This window comes from Centrocercus urophasianus, unplaced genomic scaffold, assembly GCF_019232065.1.
Source record: "Centrocercus urophasianus isolate 14NV4802_14NV808 unplaced genomic scaffold, USGS_Curo_1.0 seq_13, whole genome shotgun sequence".
In the NCBI taxonomy this organism is placed as follows: Eukaryota; Metazoa; Chordata; class Aves; order Galliformes; family Phasianidae; genus Centrocercus; species Centrocercus urophasianus.
The window spans coordinates 24377882-24404232 of record NW_024884475.1 but is presented as its reverse complement, the minus strand read 5'-3'; the positions used below and the strand labels follow the sequence as shown (position 1 = coordinate 24404232).

Sequence of the window (26351 nt, the reverse complement as noted above, 5' to 3'; positions counted from 1 at the left end):
ACAAGCCTGCAAAAACACAATGCAAATGATGACAACCATGCAAATTGGGAAAGACAACAGGCTACAGATTCCTTATGTAGAGAATGTCTTTGCCTGGGTAAGACAGATTAACTGGAGGGCCGTGCTCCATTCCTGGGTCCAGCCTAGCCAGCTAGCACGGCTTGGTAGAGGCAGAATCCCACTGTGCACGTAACTGCAATTCCAAGGGTAGGGCTTTGCATCTTGACAGGTGATGCTGTAAGGGAGCTAACTAACAACATAAGCACAGTTGCACTGGGTAGAAGAGCAGACCTAGCTAGCTGTTTGCTGTATCTGTTTGCTGTAGGAGGTGAAAGAAGAGCAGAAAACAGGGACTAAAAAGCACAGCACATCCCTTGGTACAACCACCCCAGCTTCCCTGAGTCATCAATTTAGTAGCTGTTTGGGCATTATCTGCATTTCAGAACACTGTGTTTAAAGACCATTAGGAGACCGGCAGTATTAGTTTGATCTCCAGCTTTTTACAAATTTGGAAGGCAGGTCTCTGGGGAACAGGAAGCTAATCTCACTGGGTAACTTAGAGGGAGCCATGTAGACTCAGAGGCACAAGACCTGCTGTTATGTTGGTGTTAACAGGCTAGCAGATATACTATAGAGCATCTCTCTCAGACCAGCCCCTGAAAAAGGTGCTCTCCAGCTCTTTTCTGCTGTGCCATGAGCCACTGAAAGCGCTTTTCTCAGATATCCAACTAGTTTCCAGGACACTGCAGTTCTGGACTGCAGAGCCACTGCTGGGCTTCAGGTTTTGATTTGGGTTGGGCCTCCCTCAGAGAAGCACTTCTCCCACTGAGCAGCAACAGCAGTGGTTGGTGCTCCTGAAAAGAGAAAAGCGAAGGCTTTGTATAGGTACCTTCATTCTGATTAGGAGCCAGCACAGGGGGAATCCACAGGTAGAAAAGTACGCTTCCAGGAAAGCCTGTGAAGGAAAATAAATATGCAGGATTCAGAAATCAGGGTAAAAAGGAAAAAATAAAAGAGATTTGACAACTATGTTGGGACCTGCAAACAGGGCCACATCTGTTCTGGCAGTATCCCAAGTAGCAATCAGATCTGACATTCACAGAAGAAGCTTTCCCCATGCAAAGATTGGAGAGGTGTTCGATGGAAAAGCTGCAGTGTAAAGCATAGCTGCGTTTTCCCTCACTTTATGATCATATGGTTTACATTTATTGGGTGGAATTGAATAGCTACAGACTTGCCATTCACAGAGGAAAGAGATCATCTTACTTACAGTAAAAGTCTTGGGGCTTCTTTCCTTGAACACATGGGAAGGGTGCATTGGCCTTGACCAGTAAAACCTTGCGCAGTGCTCAGCAGGAACTGCAAGGTGGTTTTGCTTCAGTGCAAGTGTGAATGAAGGGCATGTGTGGACATAAATAACATTCAGCTGTTGGGGCGTTCTTCTCTGAGCAGAGGCAGCCCTGGTATTCTGACATCCCCTCCATGCCTTACACAACATAAGATCAGAAACAGGAAGGAGTAGGTGTGTGTGGAAGGAATGCATCTGAGGATTCATTTGTCTACAGGAGAGCCTTGGCATGAAAGTAAGGCTTTTGCCTTCTGCCTACTTCATGTCCTCGTTGCTAGGAGATGTCAGCTTGGTGTGTACTTGATCCTTATGTGGGCAGGCTCAGGTGCCTCTGTAGATCTTGCCTCAATCATTCCTGCTCTCCTTGCCCCATGTCCCATGGCAAGTTTTGAATTTTCTCTTTAAACATCAGCTGCTTGGTTTGGGCTGCTACCTGCCATTCCTTTGGCAGAATAAATCTCTATCCCCTGTAGCTGCAGGAGAGTTTGAAAACATTAATCCCAAATGTCCCAAGGCTAAACAGACAACAAAAAGAATTCAAAATATAAAATTTCTTATGGATTTTTGAAGGCTTTTTCGTGATTTCTGATTGCTTAGGGCTGTAACAATTTGCAGGCAATTCTCCTCACCAGCATTAAGCAAAATATAGCTCCAGTGCTATTTACTTGATCGCAGAGATTTTGGAGGAACATGTAGTTGAGTGAAGAATACCATTTAGCAATCAGCTGCATTTTTCTAACATAAAATGGAAAGCTTAAAAAACTCAGTATCCTTTGTGTCTCAGCTAGAAGTCCTTTCTCTAAGCTGATTTCTCTTTGTGCTGAATAATCCAGTCATTTTTGGTTTTAGACCTGAGCACTTTTTGTCAATATTGCTTTGCTTCTGAGGTGTAGGGATTTGTGACAGAAAAGAGAGCTAAAGGATCTACTAGATCAATCAACACTGTAGAGAAGGGTGCACATGGCTTTTGTAGCATTGACCATGTCCTATCTGTTCTCTGCAATGAGAGTAAAGAAGGAGCCAGCAATCAATTCTGGTGATATTCTACTGCTCTGCTGTAAGGCTTTTACATGAACAGAAATGGGTCAGTATGGAAAAGTCCCTTACAGATTACTAACTGGTTAAAAATTGAAATGAAAAACAAAGAAAAAGCCACAAGCAGGGTACCAGAAATAGCCACAGACATTTCATGTGAGTGTGCCTCAATTTCTCCAGACATGCTGAAGTGTGATATTACTGATTACCTTTGCCACTTCTCTCCCACCTGGTCCATGAAGGAAAGGCTTATAGAGTATGTATTCGATTACTGTCCCAGAGGTGAAGGAAACAGGAGTGGGGAAGATAATATTAGGAAATTACACCAGTGATCTCAGATTTCTTTGGCTGTATTTTGACAGCTGAATTAACTTGAGTTATCAGTGTCCAAGTGAACAGCACAGCTTGCTCAGAAATGGCCATCCTGCAAAACTACATTGGAACTGCAGGAATGGGGTAGGTGATCAGCAGTGTGATTGCAGAGCAGCATGGAGATTTAGCTGGAAAAAAAAATATTTTGCCTCTTCATTAAAACTTGAGGTAAATCACACAAATCAAGAGCAGCATCACTTCTGACAATATTTTTCTTTATGTTTGAGAGTCTAGGTAGAGGTGGCATTTTAGTTTTAGCTCAAGTTAGCTCTATATGAAAATAAAATGCTTTGATTCTTGGTTGCTGCCATACTTCTACACTTCAGGTCACATCACTGCCATTCTCTTTACACAGGATTAAGAATCTGACTTTTTTAACCAACTGTGAAAACTTTACCCACCATTATGTGTGCCCACAGATATATTAGTTCTTAAAAGAAAAAATATTCTTAGCACTTTACTGAAAAATGTTTTTGAAAAGCCTATTTCACCCCTCTTCTGAAACGTGTCCAAGCAGCTCTGGGAGCAACAGCTTCTGGGACTTAATACTTTACCTCAGATTCTTTCTTCTGAAGAACCAAGCTCAGTGCTGCTTTTGGAAACAAAAATCTCATTCCACATTCTTTGTTTATATGCGTCTCATTTCACCATTGAAAGAGAAAAGCAAGTTGTATCTGGCAGATGAAGTGATACTGGAGAATTAGCAGCAGACATGAGAGCAACGTGATAATTGCTTTCTTCAGCCCAAGCCCGTCCAGCACCTAACTGCAATGGAAATAGAAGCTCCTCATGTTTTAAAGCACTGTGGAGTCCCCAGGAGCATGTGTTTGACACAGCAATGGAAATGGAAAACCATGAACTCATGAACTTTGAGGAAGTTCAGATTGTTATTACTGTTATGCAGTTACTTAAAAAAAAGTATTATCTTCATTCTGTTAAAGCCTTGAATTTTCCAAATGAGACCTCCCTTTCAGGAGGGAATCTTTATCTCTGTGTTCTCCAGCCCTGGCAAAGCTGCTTGTTTCTAATGTCTAGAGAAAGACTTTTTTTCTGGGGAGAAGTCCCAACTGTAGACAGCCTAATTTGTTCTTGGAACATCTGAGAGTTTGGATTGCTGTGGGGGTCAGAATTGTAATAATTCATGAGAATATGTGCTGAGCTGGGCTCAATTAGTCAGTCTTCTTTCTTCCGCGGTTGCCTTTTGGGAGGGACAGAGCAGAGTCTGGCCAAAGTTCATTGTGACACAGTACCTAGCAATGGCACTGCAACAAGCAGGTGGTAACAGTGCAGTGCTTCCCCTGCTTTCTGTGTGGATGCAATACAGCTTGGTAGGATAAGCCTTTCCACTGGACTGCTGGTTGATACAAGCAGAACTTGTGATGCAGTTGCGTTTATTTAAAGTGCTTTCTTCCATCCTTTGCTAGATATGCAGACAGTGAGCAATTCAAATGCACGGTTAGATCTTCATGGCCCTTTGTTCTATCAGAGATCACTGCTCTGCCAGAGCTTCTTTTTTTCCAGCAGCATATATAGCAGAAGTCAGCTATGAGATGAATCCTTCTTATTGAGGGAAAGCCTGGCTGTTATCTCTATTTGAAACACACTTTAGTATGTATTCAACCCAAGGAACAGCTGAGCCCTATGGTAGAAGGCTTTGAGCACAGTGCTGGTGTGTTCTCAGGTGGCTGCCGTTAATTTGTTGTGATATCTTAATTACTACCTGCTGGTTTACCCCAACTCTGCAAAAAGTAGTAATAAGCTCAGGTGAGAGCTAAATGTGCTGATTCAAGCTTCAGGGATCTGGGGGAGCTCAAAGCTGTTCCTGGATGCTCAGGGTGCTTTTATTTACAAGCCACAAATTGTTTTAAAAGTACTTAACAACTCATCAGTATCAAAGTGTGTTTTGATCAGATGCATTAAGATTTTTGCACATCTAACCTCATTCCTACATTTGAGTATCCTAATTGCTTCTAGTTGTTAAAGTGCAGATAAGCAAGAGATGCTGAAAAATATTTGAAACAGCAAGGAATTTCTGTTGTCTTTGTTCCCAGAAGCAGCTCTGCCATTCCAGGAGCATTCCCTTTTTGTGGAGAAATTGGGCAGTGAGTATTCTTTCAATAGAATAATGGGAAACTGAAGGACTTTGGCACAATTCTGTGCAAACAGCAATCTTTAGCTAGAGCTGTCAGTGACAGTTCTAGCCATAAAGAAAAGCCACATCTAATGCAAGTAAAGGTTTGTCACATGGTAAAACTTTGTAATATCTGCACTCTGGTATCATTAAAAGCACATAGCTCTGACTTGCACTAGGACCTGACATAGAAAGCAGGGCTCTGGAGTGGCTCCGGTACACAAAGCGTCATTAGGATTAAGGTATGTCTTTCCTACTTCTTTCTGCCTTGTGGGTTGAGTTCTTACTGTGGTGTTTTTAGTAAACAGTCTGTAATCGGGGAAGCATTAAAACAAATTCTGGTTCATTGTTTGTTATTATTAAACTAAACATGGGGTAAGTTCATATAATTCTAGTGTTCTTTCTTTGCTGTTATCAATGGTGCAACCATTACAATCTCAAGCCATTAATATATACATTTATTAATATTCAGAAATACCAGCTTTTATAACATTAGGTGAAGCCTCTGTTCAGTCATAGTTACGTTTCTCTGTGTAAGCAAATATTAGAATAGTAAGAAAACAAACTCAGGAGTTATGATATTAAACGTGTTTGGTATCTATATATATATACACACATACACTGCACAAGCAGAAATTTTGTGTCACAGTGTTCTAGCTGGTACTGACCACATGCGACTGAAGGATTTAGACTTTTATAAGCATTTATTTATTCAGCTTGCTGACGATTGTTTCTGCCTAATGAGATGCTTTAGACCAGCAGTTGGTGAGACCTAAATAGTCTGCACCAAGGCAAAAATTACCTACTGCATCAGTTCAAGCTCAGGATAAACCCTGAAGTATATCTCAGGAGCAGAAACAAGGGAATGGAGGTTAGAGAGCTGGAATTTAACAAAGAAATGACAGTCATTCAAAGTGGTGGTTGAAGGTGTAATATATATACTTAGTCTTGTCATAGTAATAAACATTAGCTAGTTGCAGTCAGGAATAATAGTGAATTTAGAATATGTGACTCATCAGTAAAATACACATATAGAGCATTTATGTTGTAGACCATATTAGACTTTCAATCTCTTTGGAATGTCTTCCACATTACGGTTCATTTTGTTTCTTTATTGAGAACTTTGCACATGTGCACTGATAGGAAAGCAGCAGGAAGCAAAAGAAATAACTGCAAAGGAAATTCAGAAAGAGCTTTAGCAAGAAAACAGTCAAGTGGAAAAAATACATTTTATTTAGTGAGCAGCTGAACTACTGAGTCTGGTTTTTTTGTAGATTTGTGTCTGAAGTCTGCTGAGTTCTTCCACTTCATTATACCAGCTGTTCTTCACCTGCCAGCAGGGTCTCACACCCACATCTCTTCCCCATGCCTGCCATCCCTGGATCCTCCTTGCTCTTAGCACTTTGGAGTTCAAATGCAGTAAAACTATGGGTGCTATTCTTGTATTATTAGTGGTCTTTGTATTCAGTTTGAAGCTGTGAGTTCAGATCTGGCACAGTGCAGCCTGGTGAACAATAGCTAATGCATCAAAAAGCAGACATAACAAAATGCAGCAAAAGCAGCAAAGCTTGGTTCAAAATTCCTGCTTATTTTCATTTCCCATTTATTTGGCATCTTGCCTTGTCAGACACAATACAATCTTCTCCGATTGTTTCTGGTTAGTGCAACGTATCTCTGTCTTAAATCCTCTCCCTGAATTCAAGTTACACTGCCTGCAGAAGGCATGCAAGGGAGAGCTCATCAATTGTGCACTCTCTTGGGGTGGTGACCCCTGTCAACAAGCTGTTTATGGCTCCCAGGATGGAGCCAAATGGATACCAGTTCTTCCTCTGCTGCAAGGAGCTGTTGACATGATTACAGCTGATTTAAAAAAAAAAAAAAAAAACTTTCCATCTTATATGAGTGTAAAAGTGAATCATTGCTGTATATAGGGACCCTTCAGGTCAACATCTTTGAAGGCAGTCCTGGGGCCAGTGCAGCCACCTCCCAGGAACGTGCTTGAAGTATACACCCCAGCCAGAGCTGCTGAGGGATATTCTGCAGTAGAGACAGATGGGCGTACAGCATGATTTCTGTATTTTAACATAAAATGCAATAGGAAGAATATATGCAGCATTTTTTTCACGAAGTAAGGAGGGGAATGGACCAAGCAGGGAAAGGCTGGGGAGCTTATCCTTCTGCTTTTCTGAGGAGGATGTCTTTCCCAAGACAGCAGAGGTCACTGTGCTCATTATGAAAGAAGCAGTGAGATTGTGAGGCACAATGGCCGTTTCCATTCTCGGTTAATGGCATCAGTGCCCATCTTTCTCCAGAATGAAATTACTTTTTCAGATTAGCTTTTCTGTAGTAAAAAAAACAGCACCTTCTTGCTAACAATAAATATAAATTCTGCATTTGAGAAGAAACTTTTGACTTCTCATCACCATTAACCTAAGAGGGATTTGAGATTCAAGAGCCCTCAATTAATCTGAAAGTGCAATAATGAACCATCTTTGGACAGGTTTGGGTCTACTCACCTGAATACCAGGCAGATTTTTAGTGATAGTTGCCAATTGCAAGACAAGCCCAGGAAAATATACTACTGTGCAAATTTCTCAGGAGAGGAGCCCAGCTGTGAACACAGCAGATTTGGAGGTGCAAGGAGTGTTGGTGCCCATGCGGGCACAGTGGCACAACAGTGAAGAGAGAAGAGGCTGGCAAGCAAGCAGAGAACGTGATAAGCTTGGTTTTTCAGTCAAGCACTTTCTGTTTAATCCTTGGGATTGTCAGTGCTGTATTAGCTACTTTGTGTATATTAAGGTTCTGTCCTCCTCAGTGTAAAATCAAATCTAGGTTTATTTTGACAACTAACATTAAAATTTAATGTTTTCTAAGTTTATAGGAAGAAATATCAGGCTGACATTTGCTTGCTTGTCCAACTGCTAATTTTATTCCTAGCAGCAGCAGGCTGAACACTGGGCAGGAGAGGGCAGCAGCGGAGTGTCTGAGCTTCCAGCTGTGAGGCAGAACATTTCACAGAATCACAGGATTAGGGAGGTTGGAATGAACCTTTGGAGATCATCCAGTTCAACCACTTGCTAAGGCAGGTTCCCTACAGTAGATTGCATGAGAAAGTGTCCAGGTAGTTTTTGAATGTCTCCAGAGAAGGGAATCCACAACCTCTCTGAGCAGCTTGTTCCAGTGCTCTGTCACCCGCAAAGTAAAAAAGTTTTTTCTCATGTTCAGATGGAACTTTCCATGTTCTCCTTTGTGCCCATTGCCTTTTGTCCTGTCACAGGGCACCACCAAAAAGAGCCTGGCCCCATCCACTTTTCTCCTTCTCTTTAGGTATTTATAAGTATTGATAAGATAAAGGCTGAACAGCCCCAAATCACTCAGCCTGTCCTCCAGGTCCCTATTCATCTTTGTAGCCCTCCAATGGACTGTTTCCAGAAATTTCCCATCTGCCTTGAGCTGGGGAGCCCGGAACTGAACACAGTACTCCAGATGTGACCCCACTGGGGCAGAATAGAGGGGAAGGATCACCTTCTTCAACTTGCAGGCCACTTTCTTTTTAATGCATCCCAGGATACCATTGGCCTTCTTGCCCACAAGGACACGCTTCTCGCTCGTAGTCAACTCAGCAAGACACCCACGTCTTTCTCTGCAGAATTCCTTTCCAGCCAGTCAACCCCTAACCTGCATGTGGTTATTCCTCCTCACATTTAGGACTACACTTGCACTTGTTGAGCCTCGTCAGCTTCCTCTCTGCCCCACTCTCCAGCCTATGGAGGTCTCACTGAATGGAAGCACAGCCTTCTGGTGTGTCAGCCACTCTTCCCAGCTTTGTATTATCAGCAAACTTGCTGAGGATGCACTCTATCCCTTCATCCAGGTCACTAATGAAGATGTTAAAGAAGACTGGACCCAGCATCAACCCCAGGGGTGCATCAGTAGCTACAGGTCTCCAAGTAAACTGCACCGCTGATCACAACTCTCTGAGCTCTGCCAGTCAGCCAGTTCTCAGTCCACCACACTGTCCCCTCATCTGTCGCACACTTCCTAAGCTTGCTTATGAGGATGTTATGGGACACAGTGTCACAAACCTTGCTGAAGTCAAGGTACACAGTTTCCACTGCTTTCCCTCACCTACCCAGCCAGTCGTGATATCTCAGAAGGCTATCAGATTGGTCATGCATGATTTCCCCTCAGTGAGTTCATGTTGACTGCTCCTCATAACCTTCTTATCTTTCACTTGATTGGAGCTGACATTTCAGCAGGAACAGAAGCACTTAGGAAGTACATTTCATCTTTGTTGATGACAGGGTGAAGCTCTTAGAACACCATTTGTTTTTTCCAAATAAATGTTTTTGTTTCATAGACACACTGCAAATGAAATTCAAAACTGTTTAGTGGCTAGAGCTCAATAATTCTATTATTGATATTAACATTTTGGTTTTATTTATTGTAATAAAGAGAGAGACATTTACTGTTGGTACTGTGAAAAGCGAGGTAGCAACTTGTTTTGCCTGAGGGTAGTCTGGAATGTCAAACCCATGAATTTAGGTATTTTCCTGAGCTGCAGTATGTTCAGTCTCCTGTAGGTTTGCATCCCTACTTCTAGCTGTTTGTGTTGGAATTTGTGGTGTGGCTGAGCAGAGGGAATGCACCAAGGCATAGTTTAATTTGGAGGCAATCAAAGCATTCAACATGAAATGAGGAGAGCCTGCCTTGCCCTCTGACACAAGACAGCAACTGAGCCCTTTAATGCAGTCCTTTCCCAGAACAGTGGTGTTGAAACGGCTTGGTAATCAGTGAGCAGATGAATGGATGCCCTGTGATTCTGTTCACTCTGCTATCCTAATCATCTCTGCCTGCTCCTGGAAGAGTTCCTTGCTGAATTTACCTTTCTCAGCCACTCAACAAAACTAGTTCTTGCAGGTTGATTTGGCTGCTTGCTGGCAGGGGAAGAAGGTGATTCTCAAAACAGGACAAAATCCCTCCTTTTTTTCTACAAAATTAATAGAAACACTGCTTAAACAAGCACAATGCTAGTTCACCAGTGGCAATGGAAATTAGGCAGTCTGGACTAGAGTAAGAAAAGTTAGCCACTGAGCCAAAGTATCCGTACTGCAGCCTTTTCTTTGTCTTCTGAGATCAACTTGAGTGATTCAGTCTTCCTAGAAGTCGTTGAGTCACTTGCATTATTGAGTACAGCCCAGAAAGATTCAATTAGTTCCTTACTAACCTTGTTTCAAGAGCCTGTAGAAGAAGACTAGATTGTTATTTATGGTAACACAGATCTTTTATGGGGCACTGTCAGCAGATGCTGTCCAAGCATTTGCCAGTACAAACTTGGAACTTCTGCTCCTTAAACTCCTCTAACGTCCATGTTGCAACCACTGATGTAAAAGTGAACATGGGGTCTGAGCTTAGCTTTTCATGCCTCTATTCAGTTGTACTCTGGGTTCAACTGAACTCCAGTTTTGAACCCTCAAAGTCACAGATACAGAGAAAGACTGCTGAGCATGCAGACACTGGCAGCTGTGTTTGTTTTGCAACTATGAGTATGGTCAACTGATGAAGGTCTTTTGTGCTCACATTGCTGAATGAAATTTCCCCGTGCAGTAAGTGCGTGGAGACAAACAGGAGGCAAAGATTCAAAGAGGAGCTCAATTAAAAAGAAAAAAATAGCATGTTTAATGACTGACCTTAATGACATACTTGAGTAAAAATCTGCTTTGCTTTAAGCATGCTTAAGGAAAAAGCATGGTTTAGACTTATTCAGAGGCTTTTATAAAATTTCATTCTTTCTTTTCCCTTCCAGAGCCATCCTCTTAGTATCTCTTCCCTTTCTTGTCCTAACAGTTCTGAAATATTTACTTCCACCCCATTATCTTTTATGGTACTTAGCAGCATAGTCATTTGTTATTTTTAGAGCTGTCCAAACAGCAGAAGGTTTTATTGCAATTTTGCATGCTGCCTACTAATGTCACTTTAATTTTTTTGAAGCACATACATTTGTGTGTATATCACGGATTCTCTACTTGAGTGAAGTAATGTTCTGTTTCCCTTCTGTTTATTCTCCAAACACAGCTAAGGCTGAAGTTCTGTTCTCTGGAGTTCTATTCTGGCCTTGTCATCTGAGTTAGTTGTTGGGGGATAGTTTTGGTATCATTTGTTGGAAGGAAGTCATTTTGTGCACTCCAGGCTTTCTCTGTAGTGCAAAACAAGGCACAGTCAGTGTGAACAGGGGAAGGATTCCCTTCAAAACTCTTAATCCAAACTAAACTCTAACATTGGTACGTGTGATGGGACTTAAACGTCTCCAACATAAAGTTGCTTTTGAATGTGAATTAGAATTAGAACTCTACAGGCATTTTTTGTCAGAATGCACAGTAATTGGCTTTAAGTGTAGTTGTGCACAGGTAACTGAAGCGGCAATAATAACAAGCCTATGTTCTATCTTGGGTGTTTGTGTTTGATTTTTTTTGAGCAGGCTTAAGATCTGTGAGATGCTCTTAGTCTTGGAGCTTGAATAGCATGGTAAGTTTTTTTAGAATAGAGTTGGTTTTACATCAAGTTCTATTTCTAAAATGATAGAGATGGTAGGTTCAGATGTATTAGAAATTAGAAATATTGTGTTTCTATGTTTGTATGTAAGTACATGCCGAAAGCTGTGTTATTTTCTAAATCATTCAGGTTTAAATGCTCTTCTCGGATTTATAGGCATAAAGAAATATGCTTGTATAATCCTCTTTTCAGCCTGCATAGACTTATTGCTAGATGTACTGCATCTGAGTGAGGAAAAGGAGCTCTTTTGCAGTGATGCAACACATTTTCCAAATTAAGTAAATTCTTAAAAGCAAAAGTAAGCATATACTGACACTCTACCTAAACTAACAGATAATGCACTCATTGTGTTTTGCAAGGCATTCTCACCAGCTTTCTGTAAGGTATCTCTTCTAGCACAAAATTCTCTGTAGTACCAAACACACTTTGTTTTTTGGGGTTTTTTTTTGTTTGTTTGTTTTTTTTTTTAGTTAGCCTCCCATTTGCAAACCTCTTTGTAAGTAGCAAATAGAAGTCAATGGGACTCCTTTTATTATCTGCAGGAGGATGACTGGATAGACAGCTACATTTAAAAAACCTACCTCTCTTTTGGAAACATTCTTGTTTTCCCTAAGGCCATGCATTGAACTTCAGAGGCCAGAAAGCAGCCTTAAGGCCAGGAATGGTTGTACACAATGGCATGCCCCTTTTCAGTCCAATGAATGTGTAGAGGGATCATTTCAAGTGGTTTATAGAATTGTGGGTTGTATTGCTGTTCCTTTGAAGTAGCTTTTTCACACCGACTTGTGCTAAAATTCATGCCTTTAGTCCTTTGGGTGGAGAACCTCCTAGATGTCTGTCAGAGCAATTGACTTAACTCCTTTGACTGGAAAGATATTGCGGTATTGAATTACTGAAGGAATTTCTTTAAAGAAAAGAGAGAAGGGGACTTGCGGAAGGCATGGACTGCCTGTCCTAAGAGGGTGACCAAATAGCCTTTGCTTGTACTTGCAAAGAGCTGCCTGATTGCACCACATAAGTACCTCTTTATCACTTGTAGCTGCTAAGTTCCTCAAAAAGATGATAAAAATGTGTGCAGTGTTTTCCTATGTCATTTAATACCTGAGCAGTTGTTTCAGTTACTGGATGGTTAAGATGCAATCTGGAGTTGGAGATACAAAGGCTATCACTGTTGGGAAGTGATTCAAACAATGAAGAAAGTGTGAGCCTCTCTGTTGAGCATGGGTACTTTAGACATCATGGTCTGTTTCAGGGTGCTTTAGAATATCTTCTACGTATAACTTAGAACTGAAATCATATTAATACAGTGATTTTACTTAATATGGTGTAGAAAATTTAATACCTCTGCAATTCATTGGCCTTTCTTCTCTCTTGGTTATGTGTTATTAGATTAACCAAAGCAAAAATCATCTGCTTATCATTTTATTATGGAATGATGAAGGAAATCTTGCCTTTCAAACTAGAAGAAACCACCCAAAGTTTATTAAAACTTTGGCTCCTATGTATTATCACTTGCATTATTGCTCCTGAAAGATCCAGAACTCTTCAGAAGAATTTGGCCTGCTTCTTTTTTCAGTGTAACTATTGCTCTGTTCTGACATCAAGTGTATGGTCCATTGGTTAAATAAATGTCTGCATGTCTAAATAAGCTATGCTGTAGGTGTAAAGAGACTTAGTCAGCTACTCACAGAGCAGTGCTGAGCGATCAAATCTGGGATTCTCTGTGTATTCAGACTCTCCACCCATATGACAGCTTGGCAAGCAGGTCATTCTTGCCATCCACCAAGAAACCCAAGTAGCTAGGGATGGAAAGATTCAATTCATCTGGTCACCTGTCTTACTAAAATCTAACATAACATTTTTGATTGGTTGTTGAGAATATGTTAGGTTTTTAATGCACTTCCAGCATCTCTGATTAGCATCAACACATTTGTGGTAGGTTTTTCAGTATTGGTCAGCATTGCTGCAGTGTTATTGCTGGCAAAGCAAGGAACAAAATGCATTTTGAATAAATGTAGAGTGCAATCCACCATGTTCTTAAAATATTTTCAGTAATTCTAAGAGGTTTCAGTGTTGAAAATCCTATTCTGACAAGGCTATACCTTGAATATAGCAGTTGCTGATTTTAGCATAAAGCACAGCAATCTTAGGCAGCAGAAGTGCAAGTTTCCCAGCATCCCTGGGAGATCTGGGCTATTCTGTGTACTGGTTCAGACTTTGATTTTGATTCTGATCAAACTGAGCGTGGTGGTCTTTTTTGCAGGTATCCATGAAAGCAAAGAGAGATCACCATCTCAACACCAATTGAGTTGCTCCTCTGTGAGCAGACACACATTAAGACCAAAAGAGCCTGAAGTTACTTGAGTCACCCACTGACTCTCCAGAAGCCCCTTGTCTCCTACCTTTCCATTTGTCGAATGAGCCTTTCTGAACCATTTTTAAGCCCACATTTGCAGAACAGATTTGTGCAATACTTTGAATCTAATTAACTTGCTTTTAAACTTTGACTTTAATACTTCTGGAGGTACTTAAAACTTCTGCTCAGATCTGCTGCTAATCTCTTTGTAACGTAACTAAGATGATGTCACTTTCAAATACCAGTTTTGCAGTAAATTTGGATAGATTTTTTTTCTCATAAAGTTGTGACATTCTTGTTTCAACTTGAAGGCCAGTGAAGAGATTGCCAGCAAATCCCGATTAATATTCTCTGGTGAGAATATGATTTTACCCTGTGCCACAACTGCTCAGTCTTCCAGAGTTTTGTTTGATAGTGTTCAATGCTTTTTTCCTACGTGTACTTCCATGATCTGGACATTGAGCTAGAAGTCACTAAATCTCCTCTAACATCCAAGGAGCTTACACATGCATGGAGTGATGCAGAGTTGGGCGTCTTGACCTGCTTGTACTGCATTTGGCTCACAACATATCTTCGGCCCTGATCAATCCTGTGTTCTCAGTGCTGAGGGCCACCAAGCAGCCACTAGCACTGGGGAGCTTCTTGTGTTGGGCAGGATGCTCCAAGGAGCAACAGATGCCCAGTACTATCATGATCTTTGACCCAGCACTTACTGCCAGGGTAGGTACAGGTACACTGGCTCCAGTTCTCCTAGTAAATGTCAGCTATATTATTCTGAGTAACTGCTATGTTTTTGTGGGTCTGCAGTTTTCTGATTTTTAAATACTTCTTGTGATATATATATATATTTTTTCCCATTCCAGTATTTTAAGGCTCTCTGAAATATGGAACCTCCTTATACAGGATGCACAGACTCTACTTCCTGCCATCTGGTGATACATTCTTGCAATATCTGCTCTTAAAATTTCAGCAAGTAACGTTTAAAGAAAGGGTATTCTTCCTCACGTTTCCCCATTTTTCTCTGCTTACCTATCTTTTCTCCATTTCATGTGCAATTTCGTTCTTATTCAAACCATTTCTCTGATGAGCTAGTCTTCTTTATGGACTCCCTTTCTGTAATTCCTTCCATATGTCTGTTGTCTTTTGAAAAGTATGGAGTGAACTATTTCTACTGAGGTCATGTCATTTTGTTTGCATTCTTAGTAAATGTGAAGAGCTTGATTGGAGCCGTTTAGGCATTTCAAGTATGAATGTCTTTTTACTGAGTCTTCTATAAAAACAGGATGCTGAATTTTGTGGAGCTAGCCTGGCAAGGAATTGGTTCAACAAACTAAATAGGCATCAATGTCATAAATTTATTGATAAGTACAGTTTTTGTTACATTCCTCTGTAGTTCAACAGCTTACTAAAAAGAAAAATGAGTAGGGCTTTCTGCTTCTCATTTTCAATATAGACTTGGTATTTTGACAGACCCTCCCCATCACTGCCTGCATGCCATTAGTAGCCCACCCCTTGCTGCAGCTCTGAATATAACCCCATGGCACCAACTCAGTGGATAAGCAGTCCTGGATTGGGTATAGCCTAGGAAATGGGACAGACTGGTGAAGTTCTGTCAAAATAGCACATTTTTTGCTGTCTGAACACAGTTAGGAGCAGGAAGTAACAGATTGTGACTTCCCTTCAGCAGTGATGGATGGACTGCTCTGTTAGCACTACTCCCTATGAAAGGCTGGAGTGTTTGGCAAGAGTGTCTTTAGACATCTTAATTGTGAAAATCCATCAAAGCTAAACTGAGCACATGTGAGTAATGACATTTTAGAGGTTTGTAGCTCTCCCAGACTGGAGCAAGCTGTCAGGGGAAGAAGCAGACACTTATCCCTGGCTGTAGGACCAGGCCTTCCTATACACCATGTCACTGTTCTTGGGAGTTCAAGCAGCAGGAGATGTTTGGAGTACGCCTTTTCACAAATATATCCTCTGTCTTCTCTTTCCTTCCACTCACCTGAGCTTTCTAGGCAGCAAGGTGGTGTGTTTGCTTTTCCATGCTCCCCAGGAGGATGTGGTAAATGTCCTTCCCTGTGAAAGCGAGTTGCAGAATCCCCCTATAGAATCCCATCAACTAGCCAATGTATACCAGGAAACATCCTGTCTTTTATAAGCTACACACATGGCTACTTTCAAGGCTTCTGCTTTTCTTTCAGCATTGACTTTTTCATTACTTTGCCTCTATGATGACCTTTCTACACTTCTTCAATGCCAGAGCAGTTTGGCTTAGTAGGAGAGTGAAAAAGCTGCACATCTGTGGTCTCTGATGGCTTTACTGCTCCTACCAGTCTTTTCCAACAGCTCGCTGATTTACCCAACATTTATGCCTTGAGAGGAGGAAAGAGAATTGTAATTACTTTCTATGAGGAAAAATATTTTCATTTCTATTAGAGTCCGATTCCCAGCTTTGAGCTCTTTGTCATAAGCGGGTTGTAAACGTCTCAGACAGCCTGTCCCATAGCTATTCACTGAGCTATTTGTCAGGAAAGAAGAATGTGTGTGGTGAAATTGCTCACTGACAGCCTGCAGCCAGACTGAACCAGGCTTTTAAAAGACTGCCAGACATTTTTACAATTTTAATAGTCAAAATCTTAACATTAGCATTTATGAAAACTCTCGTAGATAGTTGGGCAAATCTTTTTCCTAGATGTAATGTTAGATCTCAGAAATCTAAAAATATTTTGAAATGGTCAAGGGTCTACATGGAAAGCCAGCAGTAAGGAGATGCTTCCCTTATCTCCAAACCCGGCCTCCTTCTCCTTTCTAGACAACATTATTATAATCTCATGTATATCATTATCAAAATCCATCTTGAAACAGCTCTTCTTTCCAGTGACTTTTACACAAAGGCTCTTTTAGGACTTTGTTCATTTGATGGCTGCACAGTTTATTCTACTTGCTAGTTTATTTGTCTTCATTCTTCGTCTTGCCAAGCTGAAAAGTGCAATTTTGCTTCAGATATGTAAAGTTTCTAATTTCTGTAGTCATGCTCACAGATCTTCTTTACACATGCTCTTGTCTGAATTCATGTCACAAGAAAAAGTGACCAAAATTGTTTCTGCTGCAGTTTTACGTTTTTAATGACAAAATAACATGTCAGTATATCTACAGGAAGTATCTTATCTGATGAGTTTTACATTCCTCGTGTGATGTTGGTAGCCCTCATGCCACCCAGATTCTTCTCTTTCTGTTTCTTACCATTGCAGACTCTGAACTGATGGAGAGATTTCTTATTATTACCCACTAAGTTTATGACTTTGGTGAATTTTGTCTCATTTTGTATTGCTGTATTGTTGTGGTGTGCCTTGTTTCTTTTCCTTTTAAATTTAAGTCTTAAAATTTCAAGTTCGCTCTACCTTTGAGAATCCCTCTTAATTTTGTCTTCAGCAATTTCAACATCAGACTCCATCTTCCTTGCTAAAGTCATAAACAAAACCAGTTAAGGCCATTCTAAGACATTCCTCAGTCCTCAGGGAACATCACTAAGGTTGTGTTGTTGACTGTTCCTTGCAGTTCCTTTGCTAAGTCTCATCTCTTTTCCCCAAACTCATTCTTTGACGAGTTTTCTGTCAGCTGAAAAGTCCCTTATCTCAGCCAGAGAGATGTATAGCAAGCTTGGTTATGATATGTTTTTCTCAGTTTTTGCCTACACTTTTCATTCATTTTTAGCACACAATTATTCTTTTCTTCAGAATCTGTCTGAACTTGATGTCTATTTGAAAGGCAAGTCGCTAGATTGTAGTTATCTGTGTCATTTTTAGCTCATTACATTTACGTACTGTGTTCTGCAGTTACTCGGTAATTCAGTCTTCAATTGAATGCTAGTAGGTATATGCAGAGAAGTGACTCACAAACCACTCTGTGGGGGTTTACATGTTTACAGCCACTGTGACTCATTAAATTTGCTCAACTTACAACTGCAAATACATTTTTATAGCTGCTAGCTCTGCAAAAACACTCTAAGATTTGAAAGCCAACCTGTGTCCGTTTTGGCTCACACATCAGAGCTTTGGATTCTCTTGGTTTTCTTCTCAGTTAAGATTTTCATGAGACATCACTTCATACTGCTTTCATTTGGCTCCTTTTCTTTAGAAGACTTCTTGATGGAGACAAGGTCCTGAATTTTTACTTTAGTGCAGCACTCTGGACAAGCCATGAAAAAGGCTACATGAATTTAAAAAAGGAACAAAGATAAATGTAAAAAAGTTCTACGTATCAAATATGGATTGAATTCCATTTATGATTCCCAAGATAAGGTATAATCTAGTTCATCTCTCTATACCTTTTCTTTTCTGTAGTGCTGGCATAAGCAGAAAGTAGGACAGCTTATTTATATCTGCAGAGTAAGGATTTTTGACTTTGAGTGTACTGGGAGCTGACAGTGGCAGTTATTCGTTGCTGAGTTTTAGAATAACAGCACAGGCCTTGTTATCCTTGTCATACTTCTCCCGGTCTTTAGTATAATCTTTCTCTTATCTCAGATTTATATTGGAATCATAGAATTATCTAGATTGGAAAAGACCTTCAAGGCCATCAAGTCCAACCATCAGCTTGACCTTCCAAGTCCCATCCCTCAGCTATATCCCTTATTGCCAAGTCCACATCTCTTAAATACCATCAGCTGTGGGGACTCCACCACTTCTCTGGGCAGACTGGTACACTTTTCCAGAAAAGTCCTTGGGGTAACATAGTGAATGTGGTCTGTGTTCCACCTTTTCATATAGCTAATGCTATTAGAGATGAATTGCACCTCAGTGATTTTTAAATGGACAGCAATTGAAATAAAGCAAGTGTAGTTTTGCAACAGCAGCAAAAGGTCTAATCGAGGTCCTAGGAGTGCAGGGTGTTACAATGAACTGTGACAGAATGGTTCACCACCAGGGGATCATAGTAGGAGCTTAAATGTGATTTCCCGTTCAACGCAAGGGAACTGTTGCTTTAACTAATTTCTCTCAGTTTTCATTCAGTTGTTGAGACTGTTCAACCCCCATGAACAGAGAGAACATTTTTGCAAGTAAACATTTTCCAGATGCCATATCGAATAACTTAATATGATGTTTCTAATCCTTTAGTATAAAAATAGGTCCCTGTATGAGGGAAAAAGGACCTTATTACATCCCATATAATTAAAGCAGTTGAAATTTTACATCTGAGGCTGGTAAAAATTTCTGAATCATATAGCAGACAAAATCACCTTGACATTGGCTGAGACTGTAACGGTGACACTGCACAGAGTCAATTATAAACAACATTTTACACATCTGAGAGAGTAGTAATAAAGCATATGGAGAATATTTATCTTTGATCTTTCTCGTTGCTTGGAAAGAAACATCTCCTTACTCCCCAACGGTTCACCCCTGAGGTACAGGTTATCGATTTGTGGAGGTTGCTGTGTAACCTGCCTGGTGCCTGCACACTGTGGGTGACATTGCCTAGCAGAAGCCATGGCTCCTACTGCCAGCTCCTCACCTCAAAAAGCAGCATGGATGTGCAGAAAGGCTGTGTGGGCAGCGAGCTCTTGCTCAGCAGCTTGTTTCCCTGCAGACCACATGGGAAAGCAAGGCCTAGGCCTAGCAGTCATCTTGTAGTGAATCATTTTGTTCATGTTATTAGTAACAATGCTTGGAATTCAGGGAAGGTGATCTATATCAACCAAAACGCTTCTGGGGGAACTGTCCTTGGCCTATTAATTATCTCTAGTTACATGTGTTGCCATGCACTTTACTCAGCTTGGAAATGCTGAGATCCGTGATTTTAAAAGGAAAGTCAGTTGCTTGGAGATGTGTTTTTGCAATGGAGCACCCAGCATTTCCAGTACAGGAGTGCCCTATACTCACCAAGCAGCTGACAGAGTGCAGGCAGTACTTGAAGGTATTTCCAATCAGTTCATGGATAGTGACAGTTTTTATAAAAATTGGCAGTTTTCTGTTAATACTGAGGAACAAAAAGACCAGTTTTGGTCACCGACATGTATGGTCTCTTATGGTACAGGCTGAATCTTGATAAAGTGAGGTTTCATCACTGTTTCTACCAAAGCAGGTGCAGGCATTCAGTAACTTCCCCATTACCATTATCCAAATCAGGTAAGAAAAAAAAAGAAGAGACAGATTGCTCCTAATAACTGAATTTTATAAAATGAGGCACTTTGCTCAGGGGGGACAAGAAGATTGATTGTGTCAGTCAATATCTCCTCTGCCATCCCTTGTCCTCCAGGTACTCTGCAACTTGTTGGCTGGCCTCACTGGGAGCGGAGGAGGTAGCTGTGGCCTGAAACTGATATTAGTTGCTTTTATAGCCATTCTACTCCCAGGGGCCCGATAGCTGCTCTCTAAGTATTTGTTGGCATCACGTGTGTGCCTTTTCCTCCTGAGACATGCCAGAGCCTCAACGTGCTCATGTACAGGAAGCAGTGTACAGTACAGCATGGTTTTGAGGTCTGCATGCAAGTGTGAGGCTTCCTGCCTTCTATGACTGTTCTTATCATTAACATGATAAGAAATGCCCACACAAGGAGTAGGCTTGTGCAGTGGGCCCAGGAGAGCCTCATGAGGTTCAACAAAGTCAAGTGCAAGATCTTGCACCTGAGTTATGGCAACCCCTGTTAGCAATACAAGCTGGGGGATGTAAGAATTGAGCACAGCCTTGTCAAAAATGACTTGGAAGTACAGGCAGATGGCAAGCTAGATGTGAGCCAACAAGTGCCCTCACAATCCAGACAGCTAACCACATCCTGGGCTGCATCAAAAGAACAGGGCCATCAGGTCAAGGGAGGTGATCCTGCCCCACTGCTCTGTGCTGGTGAGACCTCACCTGGGGTACTATGTCCAGATATGGAGTCCTTAATACAAGAAAGACATAGACCTGTTGGAGTGTGGTCAGAGGAGAGCCACAAAAGTGATCAGAGATGGAACATTTCCCCTTGAGGTCTCCCCTTGAGAGTTGGGGCTGTTCAGCCTGGAGAAGATAAGGCTCCACAGAGACCTAATAGTAGGCTTTCAGTGTCTAAAGGGGGACTGTAAGAAAGGGCAGACTCTTTAGCAGGGTCTGTTGTGAAAGGACAAGGAGAACTGCTTTCAAACTAAACGAGGGGAGATTTAGATTGGACATAAGGAAGAAGTTCTCTGCGATAAGGGTGGTGAGGCACAGGAACAGGTTGCCCAAAGAGGTCATCCTTGGGGACACTCAAGATCAACCTGGGCAGGGCTCTGAGCACCTGATCAAGCTGTGGATGTCCCTGTTCATTGCAGAGGAGTTGGACCAGATGGCCTTTAAAGGGTCCCTTCCAACTCAGACAATTCTGTGATTCAATGATTGTATGATTCTATGATTGTGAATGCAATCTTGATCAATTGTACTTAGTGGTAAATGAAACAACGTAACCAAAAAAGGCTCTCAGTAGAAATGAGAAAGGTCCAATACTGAATTTGAACATAACTTTTCACAGTGTTTATGTTCATAAAGTTACATCCTCACACAATTCTTTATGCAGGAGTATTCACTGAGATTTTCAGTCACAAGCTGGTGTGAGGACTTCAGGACCAAAATTAATAAGTATTCTTTCCTCTCAGAAATGACGGGCAGATGTAGCAGGGAACTCGGGAGTATGCTGCGTTAGAAAAAGAAATTGCTGTACTGAGCTCTGAACATCTGATTTGCTAGTGCAAAATGTACTTAAGATGCCTCTCTTTACTAAATGTGGCAGATTAGTAGGCAGCTGATAGTATTTAAACACCTGAAATCAAAGCTGAGGATTTCTTGCCCTGTGTTTCAGCTCTGTGTTCAGAGCATCCATCAAAGAGAGGATTCTCCATAAGAAAAGGTCACATCTACTTGTGGAAGAGGAGGGAAGCAATGGGGCAGAACTCTCATCTACGGCTTTCAGAAAAGTTTACTTTATTTCCAAATTTTCCACTTTCAGTTCCTCCTCTCCAGTGGTGCAATTACTTGTGAAAGCATATCTATGCTGATCCTTCTGAGAACCTATTATTATGAGTATGTCTATCACCATTATATGTTTACCATCATACAGACAACCTGCAAATGGCAGTCATTTCCCATAGCATGCTGTACTTGAGCCCAGGTGCCTCTGAGGTGCATTTGCATGGCCCACAACAGCCACAGAATTGTGCTGTTACAGATAAACCCCATTTCTGAATTGCTGTTGTCAGTCCTTCAGACTCAGTTGGTTGTTTGCATTTACTAACCTCTTTGCTTCCTAAAAAATAATCATCATCATCTGGTTAATACTGAATTTGCATGCCTTCTTTCATTCTTAGGCAGGCACAGTTTAATGAAAAAAAGTCCCTGAGCTTGTGCTGCATACTTGGAGCATAAATCATGGTACACTTTATTCTTTTGGCCACAGTAAATAAGTAGGTGTTGAAATTTGATGACAGTATTATGAGTGTTTTTCATTATTCCTTTTTGTTTTAAACATGATCAATTTATACTAAAATGCAAATGACTACAAATCCCACACATTTTCTATCAGTTGGTTGTTTCTTCAGTCCTGTGTTATAAGCTGTGTTTTTCCCAATGCATGCCAAATTTCTTTTTTGTTTCAAAGACAGAAAATGTTGATTCTTAAGTGCCGCAACAGACAACGGAACATTTACAGATCAGCTCCACAGTCTGTTTGTTTGTTAAATAAAATATTTCTGAATCTAAACAGGATGGCTGAACCCTAGTTCAACAAGGCACTTAGGCACTCGCCTAACTTCATCCCATCACACCTTTTATCTTGAATGTGTTTACATTTTCTGCTACACTGCGGCTTCTGTCAGCATCTTTTTTATCTATTGCACATTCTATGAATTATTATTTGTGTACTGAATATGAGTTTATTCTGTATAATACTCCGGGATATTTCCTTCCTCTGCACATGTGCTTGCAGCACGTACTGCTAATCATTTTCATCATTAACTGATATTTGCAATCTGCACAACAGTGTGCTTTTTATTTAATGGAAGAAAAAGCATGACATGAGCATCACTTATGTAATTTTTGTGGTTTCTCTGCTAGCAGTGGCTGGCTGCACCATCAGCATGTCCGGAGGAAGGGGCAACTTTGGCACGTGATGCAGCTATTCAGATTTTGGAGACCAAAAAAAAAGAGTAGTGTCTTAGTTGTCCATCTTCTTGTAATAGGGTTTCTTCTTCCCACTTTCAGCTCCTTTCCACAACCTTGCTTCTTTTATTTTGCTTTTCATGCAGAATATCCTTTATTCAGTCAGCATCTTGCCTCTCCTGTTAACAATAATTTCCAATTAACATGAACTGGGACAATTTATGCAGTTCTATCTGTATAGCTTGAGTTTTTCATTGCTTTATTGTTCTTTCTGCTCGTGCTTTTTCCTTGTTTGTCTTTCATTGTTTATCCACAGATTGTTAGATATTCAGACAGGACTGAGTTCTTTTGATCTCTGTAAAGTACAGTGTGCAGTTTCCGTGCATTACAGAGCAGATGAGCACAAGAAGACTTCAAAATTGTGTAGATGAGTCAGTGCTATCTGCTTTCATAAGGGAAAATATCTTCCATAAACATGCTTTTTATAGGATGTTTTTCTTGGTGTGATGTGAAACATTCCCAGAAGAAAAAGGAGAGTTAGCTTTTGGGATAGTACTCCAGTGGTGATTTCAATTGAAATAATTTTACAGTGGGTGGTGAAAAATATAAACAACCATTTCAACAAAAGCTGGAGAGAAATTTGCAGAGACCTCTCCGGTTTTATTTCTGACTCTGAATGTAATACTGATTTTTCACAGATATTTCCATGAGGTTCATTAAGAGCAAACGCCTCTGCAAAGTATGCTTTTCCTACTCTTCTCAGAGCCATATTGCTCATTCCAAGCAACACAATCATGCAAGCTGTAGGCTGGACTGCAATCTGCCTTTTTATCTAGGTACAAAGCTTTCTGAAATTCTGCTGAGGGAACAGGCCATTCAACTGGCTTTTATACCAGAAGCAATTTGCTCACAATTCACATCTTCACAAATTGAGGCCTTCCAAGTCCTCGTGTGAGATATTGTGCTTTGCAAATGGTAAAAGTGATAGCAGTTTTTCCCTGTGTGTCCTGCAGTGGAAGATCTGAAAACCAATAACATTGCATGAGGCCATTTGTTCTGTGGATTAGTACAATGACTTGCCAGAGATGGGTTTTTTGTCTACAGAGCACCTACTGAATGCATAACATGCGACACAGCTGATCTGGTAACACAGAGTGGATGCTGTCAGTGTGCTGAAATATGTGTGCCTTACCACGATTGGCATCTTTCTTTTTTAACAAAATTGTTGTCGTAACACTTCTGGCTGAAAAAAATGAAGAAAAAGGCCCTAGGAGTTATGAGAAATAGTGTGTGAGTGGCTGTGCTGCAGAAAGGTGGTGATGCTTTCAGTATTGTGTGCTAGAAAGATTTTCTTTGGGTTATACTCAAATATATATACTTGCCTTTAGTGACAGCGAGTAGGAAGATTTTTCTTTCTATTGGAGCTGGGATGCTGAAGTAAGGGGTGAAGACTGGGTTTGAAGGAACACAAACAGGTGTGGTTAAGCACACCTGCATGCTTTCTGAGATCAGGATTTCAGTAGTGAGCAGAGTGCAGATGAAACAGTAAATTTTTCTTGTAAAGTTACAATTAAGCTATAAATTCTAATGTCGTTGATTAACTTCATCGCTTTAGAGAGTTTATTGTTAGACGTGTTTTGTTCTGTCAAAATTGTACTGAACAAGACGTTTACTCTTTCTTTCATTTCTCTTCCAGTCAGGTAGGCTGGCATTAGCTGCATGTACATAAAATATATCAAGAATGGCATGTCATCTGAAAGATTTTCATGCTTAAGCTTCAAATACTGCGAGAACTGGAGATCTGTTATGTTTCTGTTTATCTGACTGCCCCATTTCTCTACTACCTTGAAACTTGTTAGAGTATATTTTTACCTGCTCTTAGTATCGAAGCAGTCACGACAGCGTAGATTAACACAGAGTTGTTATTTAGCTTTCAGTTTTTTCAATGCTGTTTCTCCTGGAAACCCAACTCCTTAGTGCTTTAGATAACAATCTTTTTAAAGTTTAATTTTAAGCTATAATCAATAGCTTTTTTTTTTAAGAAGAAACAAGGATATTATTCTGAGCATGGTTAAAGAAAGGTTGCTTAAGGAGTAGACCATAGTTCAGTTAGTTTGAATAAAGGGGAAAAATAAAATTAGAATTATTATGAACTCTTGAATGCAGCCTAAGTGCCTATTATCCCTGTCAGTTTTCAGATGGCGTTTCATCTGTTCTATAGCATTCTGGGTGAAGGGGCCTTTTTGAGCAGATAATTATATGTAGCATTAAAATGTAATTACTTTTGTCTTCCTGATAAAAATATTGTTTTTCTACAGTAGCTGATAAATAGATTACAGTTCCTCGTTGTAATTGTCATCTTACATTTCTGTGCAGTTATGTTATTGTAGAGCTGCCTTCACCAGTTTAAGCACATTGAATTACACTTTGGCTTAGAACTGAAATTGGGAGAGGTAGCATTGCTTGGACATTTCTCCATAACCATCATTCTTAGGACTCTAAGTTACAATGATTTCATGCATTTTTAAAAAATCTAAGTAGTGCAGTCGTTTTCAGAAGGAAATGTTTTCCAACCATTCCTGCCTTGGGAGTATGAGGAACGCACAACCAAATCTGAAATGCAAAAAACCATCGATGGCATGCAGTGCTATTGTCCAAGCTAAAGATGGAAAACTAAACAAAACTACTGAAAAATTTATCTCACTTTGTTGTTGTTTTAGAAGTGTGATTCCTTGTAGTCAACATAAATAAAATGACTTTAAAATTATTAAGAAGAAAAAAGGAGGGTACCTTTGCAAAAGACTGAGGTCATTTGGTTGTTTAGGCTATGGGGTGGTATTTTCATAATGTTTTACATCATTTTGTATAACCTGGAGTTTTTGTACGAACATTATTGGGAGACATTACTAGGCTTACAGAGCATTTACTGGAACTTTATTAACATGTGTGGTTTTTTAATTAAGATATGGACCACTTGAGGGAGCAACTGAATAGTTCCCCAATGAATTTGTTGCATTAATTTCCTTCAGAAAGCACATCTGAGCCTAGCTTAAATTTCTCCTGCAGTTAATGTATGTAATTTATTCTACTAAGTAGTGTAGATTTTCCATGTAAATGTTCTCAGAACTGACAGGTTTAATTTCATGTAACATGAGAGCCTCCAGTACTGAATTTCCAGTATCTCATTAAAGTTGGCATTACATGTTCTGCTATTGAATTTTGGCAAAAAGGAGGCAATAAAATATTACCATAAAACAGAAATGTCCAAGTGACAGATACTGAGGCCATAATTAAAAAAAGGAAAAAGAAAAAAAAAAAAGGAAAAAAAACCCCACAACCTTTCTGAAGGTAGATCTTAAATCAGTGTTTGACCACAGTGGTAAGTGGCCAGGTTTTTGCAAGTGCAACTGCAGAACTTCAGATTTGACAAAGTACCTCAAAATGCT

At 40.4% G+C, this 26351-nt stretch overlaps 1 protein-coding gene across 1 annotated transcript in view; it reads left to right on the top strand.

Annotated features, from left to right (window-relative positions):
- Nucleotides 1-26351, top strand: part of SCFD2 (sec1 family domain containing 2) — a 177438-nt gene that overhangs the window by 132172 nt on the left and 18915 nt on the right. The gene's annotated exons all lie outside the window — the stretch shown is intronic.